Here is a 12,506-nt window from a genome sequence, read left to right on the forward strand (position 1 = left end):
TTTCTTCTCAAGTTAATGTCTAGAAGTTTGAGAATATGATTATCCGGTCTGTTGGGGTCTGGGTATTTTTGGAAAAAGGCACTGACAGCCCGGAGTCCTGCCTCCGTCTCAATATTTGTGTAAAGGCTGTCTATATCTATTGTAAATAAAAACGCCTCTAGGGGAATTCTAGTTTGTCTAATAATATTTATAAATTCATAGGTGTCTTTAATGTAGCTGGGGTGCTTATTGGAGATTGGATTCAGATGGTACTCAATGAATTCTGCTATCCTGTATGTATCACTCTCACAGTCCGAAACTATAGGACGGCCCGGTGGGATCCTGTGCGGCACGCTCCATGTAGCCGGTTCCTTGTGGATTTTTGGGAGTAAATAAAATTGGCGAGGTCTAGATCCAATTGTTTCATTTAAATATTTCCATTGTTTATTTTTAATAAAATTCTCTTTCATCAGGTCATCAAGGATGTTTTTTATTTTCGGAACCGTATCAGGGAAAATAGGTTTGTCAAGTCTTTGATAATGTTCTGTTTTGGAGAAGCTGTCTGTTTGCCTCCCACACATATTGTTCTCTGTCCATGATTACTACCACCGAACCTTTATCTGCTGGTTTTATTACTATTTCTTTGTTCCTTTTTAGTTCCTGCAATGCCCTCTCCTGGTCTTTTGTGATATTGTACTTCGGATTCACCTGCCAATTTAAGGTTTTGTAAGCGTAGAGATTTGATCTGATGAATTTTCTGGTGGGTGGTGGTAGCTGGATGAGTGTCGGAGTCCATGATGATTTGGGGGTAAATGGAATAATCTGTGATTTTTTTCTCAATTCAAAATAGGTGGCCAATTTAATTCTCCTGTGGAAAGTTTGCAGGTCATGTAAGGTTTGTATTTTGGTATTTATGTTAAATTTTGGTGTTGGGATGAATGAGAGTCCTCTCTCCAGGAGATCCTTCTGTTCAGACGACAAAACAAATGTGTTGGAGAGATTTAAGATGCTTTTAGGAATTGAATCATCTGTTTGGGTTCTGGGGCCTATTCGTTTAAATGTTCCTCCCAATGTTCTAGCATCGCCTCAGCCGTATCTGTTTGCCAGTGTATGCCGTCCTCCACCGTATCAAAGCGACTGTAGGGCAACAGAGGGATGTGGCCAGGTTGGTGTTGAAGGTAAGTGTTAAAGGAGTCAAGATGTGTTCTCTCCTGTTTGTGTAGGTCTTTTGAATAGTTAACCAGGGGGAAGAGCACCCTGGCTCCCAAAAATCTCTCCCTGGTGTGTCTCAGTGTCTGCTGAAACTGTTTTATGGTTGTTTTAACCGATGTCTGTTCTTTGTGGTTGATGCCTAGAGCTAGGATGACCACTTTAACTCGTGTTGTGGTTACGGCATTTTCAATTAGATGGCTAATATGTCTAAACATTGCCCCAGGAAAAGAATCCATTTGTAAATTTGGGTCCCGGGTCCCCGGGATTCTGCCCACATTCGAGTCACCGATGATTAGTTTTTCTTTTGTGACTGTCAATTTCCAGTCTGTCATTTTGTTGGATGTATTTATATGCCTACATGGTCTTGTTATTTTGTCTGATGCTGATGCTGTTGCTGTTGGAGGTTGTAGTGGAAATGTCCAATTATCAAGGGTCCCTAATTTAACCCTCACCACCCGTGGAGTCTGCTTTGTGGTGGGAGGAGGTGTGTGTGTTTGTACACTTGGTTGGCTTGTTTCCTGCTGGATTGTGGGTGTTTCTTGTGTGTCGATGTTAGTGGGGAGGTCTTGTGTTGGCTCTGTACTGGTGTTCATCGGTTCATGATCTTCTTCAACCACATAAGACTGCAACGGGCTCCCTCTCCTCCTTATTGGCAGTTCTCTCTGTGGGAAGACGGTGAACGGTGAAGAAAAAACCCCCTGCAGTGTAGGGAAGTTTTCTTCATTCAATTCCAGATTGGTATCTACCTGTATTTGTTGTTGTGTTTGGGGAGGGGGCTGATCTGTAGTGTCATCTGTCTCGTTTGTTAGTGTCACTATGTGTGCTTTTGCCGCATCCAGTATGTTTTGATGGAGCCTTTTCCCCAGGACCCGCTTGGCCCATCTGGACCCTGTCTCAAATAGGTCCTCCCATTCCACTGGTATGTCCATACGAATTTGTTCCAGTAGCCCCTCTATCACATCCTCATAATGTTGTTTCAATATGAGTTGTGTGGTGTGTTCCCATTGTTTTGCGTTCCCTTGTATTAATTGGAGTACAGTTTCATTTGGGGTGGCCGGTTTTATTGTTTCCGAGATTAATTGTGTTAATCTGGTAATGGTTACTGGCATTTTGTCAGAATCTGAGATGTTCTGCAGGTGGTGTATGGCACGAATTAAATTATGTATGTTCTTGACCAGTGGTTTATATCTGGTCTCCAAATTTCCAGTATGTTTTGTGTTTCCCCTTGTTCCAGTATGTGAAATTCCAGTATGTTTGTTTTGTCTCCCATAATTGGGCGCTAAGAATCGTGTCGCGGGTGCCGCATTATAGTTCCGATAATTCGGCTCGTGCCGGCCCGCGGGGATCCGCCGCGCCGCTGCAGGGGGCAGCGCGCGTGCTCGAAAACGCGGAAACACGGCGCGTGGACCGTTTCCCCACCGGGGATTCGGTTCAGACAGAACCGCGTAGCGGTTCGGTGTGGCAAAAAATTGTTCTCGTTCCTGCCAGGCGGGAGGACGGAATGAAAGGTCGTGCGGGCAGTAATGGCGCGCGGGTGCATGGCCACGTTGTGCGTCCCAGCGCGTTTCTGCACGGTGCGGAGGAGACCAGAAACGTCTTCCTCGCTCCACTCTCGTCCAACCAGACATGTTGTTCTGCACAAAATACAGCAAACAGTCGAGCGGCGAGACAAAAAAATGTATAAAACCGAAGTATTCTTTGAAAATAAAATACAATGCAAGCCGGCGCGCAACGTTTCGGTGCAATAAGCACCTTCCTCAGGCGAAAGGCTTGCGAAAAAATTAGAAGAAAAGAAGAGAAAACAACCGTGAGAAATAAATAAAAGTTGGTTTTTAGAAAAACCTTTTGTTTTTAGGAGAAGTGAACCAGCAAGGTTTCAGCGATGTGCACAGCTCTGTGTCTGGCAGCGGAGTAACGTCCACCCTGCAGGGGTTAGTGAACGCTCCAAGCTCCGCCCCCCGAAACTAAGGAGGCATTTTTCAAATCTGTTTCCGTCTGTTTTTTCTGCAGCTAAGCATTACATGTGGGTAAGTATTATATTCTGGTAAATATTGTATCCAGGTAAATATTATGTCTAGGTAAATATTACATATAGGTAAGTATCACCTACAGGTAAGGTTTACATACAGGTAAGTGTTATGTCCAGGTAAGTGTTGTATCCAGGTAGGTATCAATCCCAAATAGGTATTACATATCAGGTAAGTATTAGTTCCTCCCATTAATTATTGTCAGATTTGTATTTGGTAAGTATATGCAATGTAGCGGTGTGTCTAGTGTGTGCCTCGACCCAAAGGAAGGAGGCGCCCCCAACGAGATAGATGTGGCACTGGCGGATCAGGGAATCAGGTGGAACAGGATTCAAAAAAAAATCCTGCACCGTCCAGAGTCCCCGCCCCCCCCCAAAAAACAGAAGGGGGGCAGGAACCCCGTTATGCACGGGCCTAGCATCCATCCCGCCCCTGGGTCACCCCCGACCCCAAGTCCAACACACACCAAAAGTCATTCACCGCCACCACTAGGTTGCTAGACAGCAAAGCCAATCCCATTGTTTGTACAATTAGGGTTTAAATTAGAATTTGATAAAAGGGTCAGGGTTAAGTTTAGGCATTAAGTGGGAGTAAATATGTAATTAAGTTAAGGGTTAAGGTTAGGGTAAAGGTTAGGTTTAGGAGTAAAAGTATTTTAGGGTTAAGTTTAGATATTGAGTAGGGGTAAGTATTTAATTATAGGTTAGGGTTAAGTTAAGAGTGTAGGGTTAGATAAAGTTTCTAATGCAGTGAAATTTAATTAATCAATTTCATTAAGTCCCCAAGGGTGGTTAATCCCATTGTTTGTACAATTAGGGTTTAAGTTTGAATTTGATGAAAGGGTCAGGGTTAAGTTTAGGCATTAAGTGGGAGTAAATATGTAGTTAAGTTAAGGGTTAAGGTTAGGGTAAAGGTTAGGTTTAGGAGTAAAAGTATTTTAGGGTTAAATTTAGATATTGAGTAGGGGTAGGTGTTTAATTATAGGTTAGGGTTAAGTTAAGAGTGTAGGGTTAGATAAAGTTTCTAATGCAGTGAAATTTAATTAATCAATTTCATTAAGTTCCCAAGGGTGGTTAATCCCATTGTTTGTACAATTAGGGTTTAAGTTAGAATTTGATGAAAGGGTCAGGGTTAAGTTTAGGCATTAAGTGGGAGTAAATATGTAATTAAGTTAAGGGTTAAGGTTAGGGTAAAGGTTAGGTTTAGGAGTAAAAGTATTTTAGGGTTAAGTTTAGATATTGAGTAGGGGTAAGTATTTAATTAAAGGTTAGGGTTAAGTTAAGAGTTTAGGGTTAGATAAAGTTTCTAATGCAGTGAAATTTAATTAATTAATTTCATTAAGTCCCCAAGGGTGTTTTGTGTTTAACCTTTTAATCCATTCTATTTCCTTTCTCTTTCTTTGTGTTGTTGTCCATAAAGGGTTGGATTGAAGTCCTGTTATCATGAGAGCCCCTAATCCATGGGTATTAAAATGTGTATAAATATGTCTGTTCAGATTTTTTTGCTTTGTGATATTATGTCTATGATGATTCATTCTGGTGGCTATACTGTTTCTCGTTTCTCCTACATACTGTATACCACATATTTTGCAGAGAATGAGATAAATACAGTTCTTTGTGGCATGTTTGAGGGGAGGGAAGATCTTCACGATTTCTTTTGTCTGATTGTTTTTAATAAATTTTGTATTTCTATATTCTGGGCATGAATTTGGTCTCTTTTTTGATTGTTTGCATGGGCCTAATTTGCTATGCACTAAAATGTCCTTAAGGTTTTTATGTCTTTTATAGGCCGAAATGATCCTGTGGTTTTTTAGAATTCCTGAGTTTATGATATGTGTATTGAAATTGGTTTTAATTTTATAGTGCAATGTTGTGTTAGGGCGGAGAAACGTACTGATCATAGCTAATGGTGTCTCTGTTCTCGTAGGTTTTTCATTCCTGTATGTTTTAAGGCTGTTTCTTAAGAAAGACCTAGAATAACCCCTCCTTGCCAAGGCTCTAAACAGTGTTCTTGTGGCTTCCAGGAAGTCCTCCTGGCGTGAGCATATTCTGTCAAATCTAATCAATTGTGATTTAGTGATGCCCTTGAATGTGTGTCTGGGATGGAAGCTGGATTTAAAAAGGAGTTGGTGAGTGTCTGTTTCTTTGAAATATACTTTGGTATCCAGAATCCCAGTTCTAAAAAAATCCGGGCCTTTAAATGTGGTAGTATCTAAAAAATTAACCCTCTCTTTGTCCTTGGTGTGTTTGATCTTTATAGAATCATGGTGTCTGTTAAGAGTGGAGATAAAATCATTAAAAGTTTCCACTGAGTCACTCCAAACCCCCCAGATATCATCTAAAAATCGAAAATAATGTAAGGGTTTAATTGGACAGGAGGCCAAGGCCGATTCCTCCCATGCCGCCATGTAAATATTGGCATAGGAGGGAGCAAACCTCTTGCCCATGGCTGTACCTCTAACCTGTATGTAATATTGGCCATCAAATTCAAAATCATTTCTTCTCAAGTTAATGTCTAGAAGTTTGAGAATATGATTATCCGGTCTGTTGGGGTCTGGGTATTTTTGGAAAAAGGCACTGACAGCCCGGAGTCCTGCCTCCGTCTCAATATTTGTGTAAAGGCTGTCTATATCTATTGTAAATAAAAACGCCTCTAGGGGAATTCTAGTTTGTCTAATAATATTTATAAATTCATAGGTGTCTTTAATGTAGCTGGGGTGCTTATTGGAGATTGGATTCAGATGGTACTCAATGAATTCTGCTATCCTGTATGTATCACTCTCACAGTCCGAAACTATAGGACGGCCCGGTGGGATCCTGTGCGGCACGCTCCATGTAGCCGGTTCCTTGTGGATTTTTGGGAGTAAATAAAATTGGCGAGGTCTAGATCCAATTGTTTCATTTAAATATTTCCATTGTTTATTTTTAATAAAATTCTCTTTCATCAGGTCATCAAGGATGTTTTTTATTTTCGGAACCGTATCAGGGAAAATAGGTTTGTCAAGTCTTTGATAATGTTCTGTTTTGGAAAGCTGTCTGTTTGCCTCCCACACATATTGTTCTCTGTCCATGATTACTACCACCGAACCTTTATCTGCTGGTTTTATTACTATTTCTTTGTTCCTTTTTAGTTCCTGCAATGCCCTCTCCTGGTCTTTTGTGATATTGTACTTCGGATTCACCTGCCAATTTAAGGTTTTGTAAGCGTAGAGATTTGATCTGATGAATTTTCTGGTGGGTGGTGGTAGCTGGATGAGTGTCGGAGTCCATGATGATTTGGGGGTAAATGGAATAATCTGTGATTTTTTTCTCAATTCAAAATAGGTGGCCAATTTAATTCTCCTGTGGAAAGTTTGCAGGTCATGTAAGGTTTGTATTTTGGTATTTATGTTAAATTTTGGTGTTGGGATGAATGAGAGTCCTCTCTCCAGGAGATCCTTCTGTTCAGACGACAAAACAAATGTGTTGGAGAGATTTAAGATGCTTTTAGGAATTGAATCATCTGTTTGGGTTCTGGGGCCTATTCGTTTAAATGTTCCTCCCAATGTTCTAGCATCGCCTCAGCCGTATCTGTTTGCCAGTGTATGCCGTCCTCCACCGTATCAAAGCGACTGTAGGGCAACAGAGGGATGTGGCCAGGTTGGTGTTGAAGGTAAGTGTTAAAGGAGTCAAGATGTGTTCTCTCCTGTTTGTGTAGGTCTTTTGAATAGTTAACCAGGGGGAAGAGCACCCTGGCTCCCAAAAATCTCTCCCTGGTGTGTCTCAGTGTCTGCTGAAACTGTTTTATGGTTGTTTTAACCGATGTCTGTTCTTTGTGGTTGATGCCTAGAGCTAGGATGACCACTTTAACTCGTGTTGTGGTTACGGCATTTTCAATTAGATGGCTAATATGTCTAAACATTGCCCCAGGAAAAGAATCCATTTGTAAATTTGGGTCCCGGGTCCCCGGGATTCTGCCCACATTCGAGTCACCGATGATTAGTTTTTCTTTTGTGACTGTCAATTTCCAGTCTGTCATTTTGTTGGATGTATTTATATGCCTACATGGTCTTGTTATTTTGTCTGATGCTGATGCTGTTGCTGTTGGAGGTTGTAGTGGAAATGTCCAATTATCAAGGGTCCCTAATTTAACCCTCACCACCCGTGGAGTCTGCTTTGTGGTGGGAGGAGGTGTGTGTGTTTGTACACTTGGTTGGCTTGTTTCCTGCTGGATTGTGGGTGTTTCTTGTGTGTCGATGTTAGTGGGGAGGTCTTGTGTTGGCTCTGTACTGGTGTTCATCGGTTCATGATCTTCTTCAACCACATAAGACTGCAACGGGCTCCCTCTCCTCCTTATTGGCAGTTCTCTCTGTGGGAAGACGGTGAACGGTGAAGAAAAAACCCCCTGCAGTGTAGGGAAGTTTTCTTCATTCAATTCCAGATTGGTATCTACCTGTATTTGTTGTTGTGTTTGGGGAGGGGGCTGATCTGTAGTGTCATCTGTCTCGTTTGTTAGTGTCACTATGTGTGCTTTTGCCGCATCCAGTATGTTTTGATGGAGCCTTTTCCCCAGGACCCGCTTGGCCCATCTGGACCCTGTCTCAAATAGGTCCTCCCATTCCACTGGTATGTCCATACGAATTTGTTCCAGTAGCCCCTCTATCACATCCTCATAATGTTGTTTCAATATGAGTTGTGTGGTGTGTTCCCATTGTTTTGCGTTCCCTTGTATTAATTGGAGTACAGTTTCATTTGGGGTGGCCGGTTTTATTGTTTCCGAGATTAATTGTGTTAATCTGGTAATGGTTACTGGCATTTTGTCAGAATCTGAGATGTTCTGCAGGTGGTGTATGGCACGAATTAAATTATGTATGTTCTTGACCAGTGGTTTATATCTGGTCTCCAAATTTCCAGTATGTTTTGTGTTTCCCCTTGTTCCAGTATGTGAAATTCCAGTATGTTTGTTTTGTCTCCCATAATTGGGCGCTAAGAATCGTGTCGCGGGTGCCGCATTATAGTTCCGATAATTCGGCTCGTGCCGGCCCGCGGGGATCCGCCGCGCCGCTGCAGGGGGCAGCGCGCGTGCTCGAAAACGCGGAAACACGGCGCGTGGACCGTTTCCCCACCGGGGATTCGGTTCAGACAGAACCGCGTAGCGGTTCGGTGTGGCAAAAAATTGTTCTCGTTCCTGCCAGGCGGGAGGACGGAATGAAAGGTCGTGCGGGCAGTAATGGCGCGCGGGTGCATGGCCACGTTGTGCGTCCCAGCGCGTTTCTGCACGGTGCGGAGGAGACCAGAAACGTCTTCCTCGCTCCACTCTCGTCCAACCAGACATGTTGTTCTGCACAAAATACAGCAAACAGTCGAGCGGCGAGACAAAAAAATGTATAAAACCGAAGTATTCTTTGAAAATAAAATACAATGCAAGCCGGCGCGCAACGTTTCGGTGCAATAAGCACCTTCCTCAGGCGAAAGGCTTGCGAAAAAATTAGAAGAAAAGAAGAGAAAACAACCGTGAGAAATAAATAAAAGTTGGTTTTTAGAAAAACCTTTTGTTTTTAGGAGAAGTGAACCAGCAAGGTTTCAGCGATGTGCACAGCTCTGTGTCTGGCAGCGGAGTAACGTCCACCCTGCAGGGGTTAGTGAACGCTCCAAGCTCCGCCCCCCGAAACTAAGGAGGCATTTTTCAAATCTGTTTCCGTCTGTTTTTTCTGCAGCTAAGCATTACATGTGGGTAAGTATTATATTCTGGTAAATATTGTATCCAGGTAAATATTATGTCTAGGTAAATATTACATATAGGTAAGTATCACCTACAGGTAAGGTTTACATACAGGTAAGTGTTATGTCCAGGTAAGTGTTGTATCCAGGTAGGTATCAATCCCAAATAGGTATTACATATCAGGTAAGTATTAGTTCCTCCCATTAATTATTGTCAGATTTGTATTTGGTAAGTATATGCAATGTAGCGGTGTGTCTAGTGTGTGCCTCGACCCAAAGGAAGGAGGCGCCCCCAACGAGATAGATGTGGCACTGGCGGATCAGGGAATCAGGTGGAACAGGATTCAAAAAAAAATCCTGCACCGTCCAGAGTCCCCGCCCCCCCCCAAAAAACAGAAGGGGGGCAGGAACCCCGTTATGCACGGGCCTAGCATCCATCCCGCCCCTGGGTCACCCCCGACCCCAAGTCCAACACACACCAAAAGTCATTCACCGCCACCACTAGGTTGCTAGACAGCAAAGCCAATCCCATTGTTTGTACAATTAGGGTTTAAATTAGAATTTGATAAAAGGGTCAGGGTTAAGTTTAGGCATTAAGTGGGAGTAAATATGTAATTAAGTTAAGGGTTAAGGTTAGGGTAAAGGTTAGGTTTAGGAGTAAAAGTATTTTAGGGTTAAGTTTAGATATTGAGTAGGGGTAAGTATTTAATTATAGGTTAGGGTTAAGTTAAGAGTGTAGGGTTAGATAAAGTTTCTAATGCAGTGAAATTTAATTAATCAATTTCATTAAGTCCCCAAGGGTGGTTAATCCCATTGTTTGTACAATTAGGGTTTAAGTTTGAATTTGATGAAAGGGTCAGGGTTAAGTTTAGGCATTAAGTGGGAGTAAATATGTAGTTAAGTTAAGGGTTAAGGTTAGGGTAAAGGTTAGGTTTAGGAGTAAAAGTATTTTAGGGTTAAATTTAGATATTGAGTAGGGGTAGGTGTTTAATTATAGGTTAGGGTTAAGTTAAGAGTGTAGGGTTAGATAAAGTTTCTAATGCAGTGAAATTTAATTAATCAATTTCATTAAGTTCCCAAGGGTGGTTAATCCCATTGTTTGTACAATTAGGGTTTAAGTTAGAATTTGATGAAAGGGACAGGGTTAAGTTTAGGCATTAAGTGGGAGTAAATATGTAATTAAGTTAAGGGTTAAGGTTAGGGTAAAGGTTAGGTTTAGGAGTAAAAGTATTTTAGGGTTAAGTTTAGATATTGAGTAGGGGTAAGTATTTAATTAAAGGTTAGGGTTAAGTTAAGAGTTTAGGGTTAGATAAAGTTTCTAATGCAGTGAAATTTAATTAATTAATTTCATTAAGTCCCCAAGGGTGTTTTGTGTTTAACCTTTTAATCCATTCTATTTCCTTTCTCTTTCTTTGTGTTGTTGTCCATAAAGGGTTGGATTGAAGTCCTGTTATCATGAGAGCCCCTAATCCATGGGTATTAAAATGTGTATAAATATGTCTGTTCAGATTTTTTTGCTTTGTGATATTATGTCTATGATGATTCATTCTGGTGGCTATACTGTTTCTCGTTTCTCCTACATACTGTATACCACATATTTTGCAGAGAATGAGATAAATACAGTTCTTTGTGGCATGTTTGAGGGGAGGGAAGATCTTCACGATTTCTTTTGTCTGATTGTTTTTAATAAATTTTGTATTTCTATATTCTGGGCATGAATTTGGTCTCTTTTTTGATTGTTTGCATGGGCCTAATTTGCTATGCACTAAAATGTCCTTAAGGTTTTTATGTCTTTTATAGGCCGAAATGATCCTGTGGTTTTTTAGAATTCCTGAGTTTATGATATGTGTATTGAAATTGGTTTTAATTTTATAGTGGGTTAGGGTTAGGGTTAGGGTTAGGGTTAGGGTTAGGGTTAGGGTTAGGGTTAGGGTTAGGGTAGGGTTAGGGTTAGGGTTAGGGTTAGGGTTAGGGTTAGGGTTAGGGTTAGGGTTAGGGTTAGGGTTAGGGTTAGGGTTAGGGTTAGGGTTAGGGTTAGGGTAGGGTTAGGGTTAGGGTTAGGGTTAGGGTTAGGGTTAGGGTTAGGGTTAGGGTTAGGGTTAGGGTTAGGGTCAGGGTCAGGGTCAGGGTCAGGGTCAGGGTCAGGGTCAGGGTCAGGGTTAGGGTTAGGGTTAGGGTTAGGGTTAGGGTTAGGGTTAGGGTTAGGGTTAGGGTTAGGGTTAGGGTTAGGGTCAGGGTCAGGGTTAGGGTTAGGGTTAGGGTTAGGGTTAGGGTTAGGGTTAGGGTTAGGGTTAGGGTTAGGGTTAGGGGAAAAAAAGGTTGGCCGTCCAAAGACGGCCGGTGTGGCCATCCGAAGATGGCCGTGGCACTGTCCAGCAACCAGTGCTCCCCCCAATGTGCTCCCACCACCCAAAACATCTTCCCAATTCGGCTTTAAAATCCCTTTGTAACAATTATTTATTAATTTGTTTATCTTGGATTTAGGGCTTGATTAAGGTAAGTTTAGATTTTATGCAGGCCTGGAGAGGCTTTCCATGACAGGTAGGTTAATGATTCCAAAATAGGGTTCTGGTAGGATTAATAGTACCAAATTAGGGTTAAGGTTAGGTTTAAAGGCAGGGGTAAATGGTTAAGTTTAGGGGTTAAGTTTAGGGCACTGGTTAAGGTAAGGGGTTAAAGTAAGGGGTTAAGTTTAGGGGTTAAGTTTTAGGGCTAGGTGTTAGAATTAATGGGGCACAGTTTTCTTACGGGTGACAGGCATTTCTTGTCATGTGAATCTCCAGGCATCTCCAATGGACTCCTGTGCATGGTAAATCCTCTTAGGTATTCCTCAGCCAATTTCTGGAATGGATCAGGTAAGTTCTTATGTCCCGCTGACTTCTCAGGTAAGTGTGTCTGTCTGGTAGGCATCGTCTTGAGTTTTGGGGTTTGTGTTGCTGTTGACGTTGATGTGGCAAAATATACTGTATCAGAGGGAGGTGCCTGTGGATAAACCAGAGTGTTTTGGATGTTTTTTTGTTGTGGTTTCTTCGAATTAGGTTCCTTGCATCCAGGCCGCTTTGGAGACAGTGGCGTGGGAGTTGATGTTTGGAGGACATGTCTGTCCATATGGGTCAGTGGACCTGACTCCTCCCGTGAAGTAACCGTGTGACTTCCTGTGGCAGAGTGTGTTGTCGGTTTCAGTTGCGGATGAATATCCATGGTGTTGTCCTGCCTTTGTGCTGTCAGAGTGGGTGATGTCTGGATCAGGGCCTTCATGATGTCTCTGGCCTTGTTGAGGGTTTCATCTTTTAGTCTTTTACCCAGATAGCGGATGGCCCAACGAGAAGCTGTTTCAAAAAGAGGTTCCCAGTCTCCCTGAATATGTTCCTCAAGCGCTTTAGATAAATCCCTTATTGTCCTCTCGTAGTGTCTCTGTAGATAGGAAAGGGTATTTGATAGCCAGTCCTGTGCAAGAGTCTCGAATTGACTAAATGTATCTTCTGTGGGGACGGCCGGTTTGATAGCCGTGGCCATTAGATGTGCTATACGTTTGAGAGTCGGTGGTGCAGCTTCCGGATGTGCACGATTGTCCACACTCTTCAGATGA

This window comes from Denticeps clupeoides, unplaced genomic scaffold (genome assembly GCF_900700375.1).
Source record: "Denticeps clupeoides unplaced genomic scaffold, fDenClu1.1, whole genome shotgun sequence".
Classification (NCBI taxonomy): domain Eukaryota; kingdom Metazoa; phylum Chordata; class Actinopteri; order Clupeiformes; family Denticipitidae; genus Denticeps; species Denticeps clupeoides.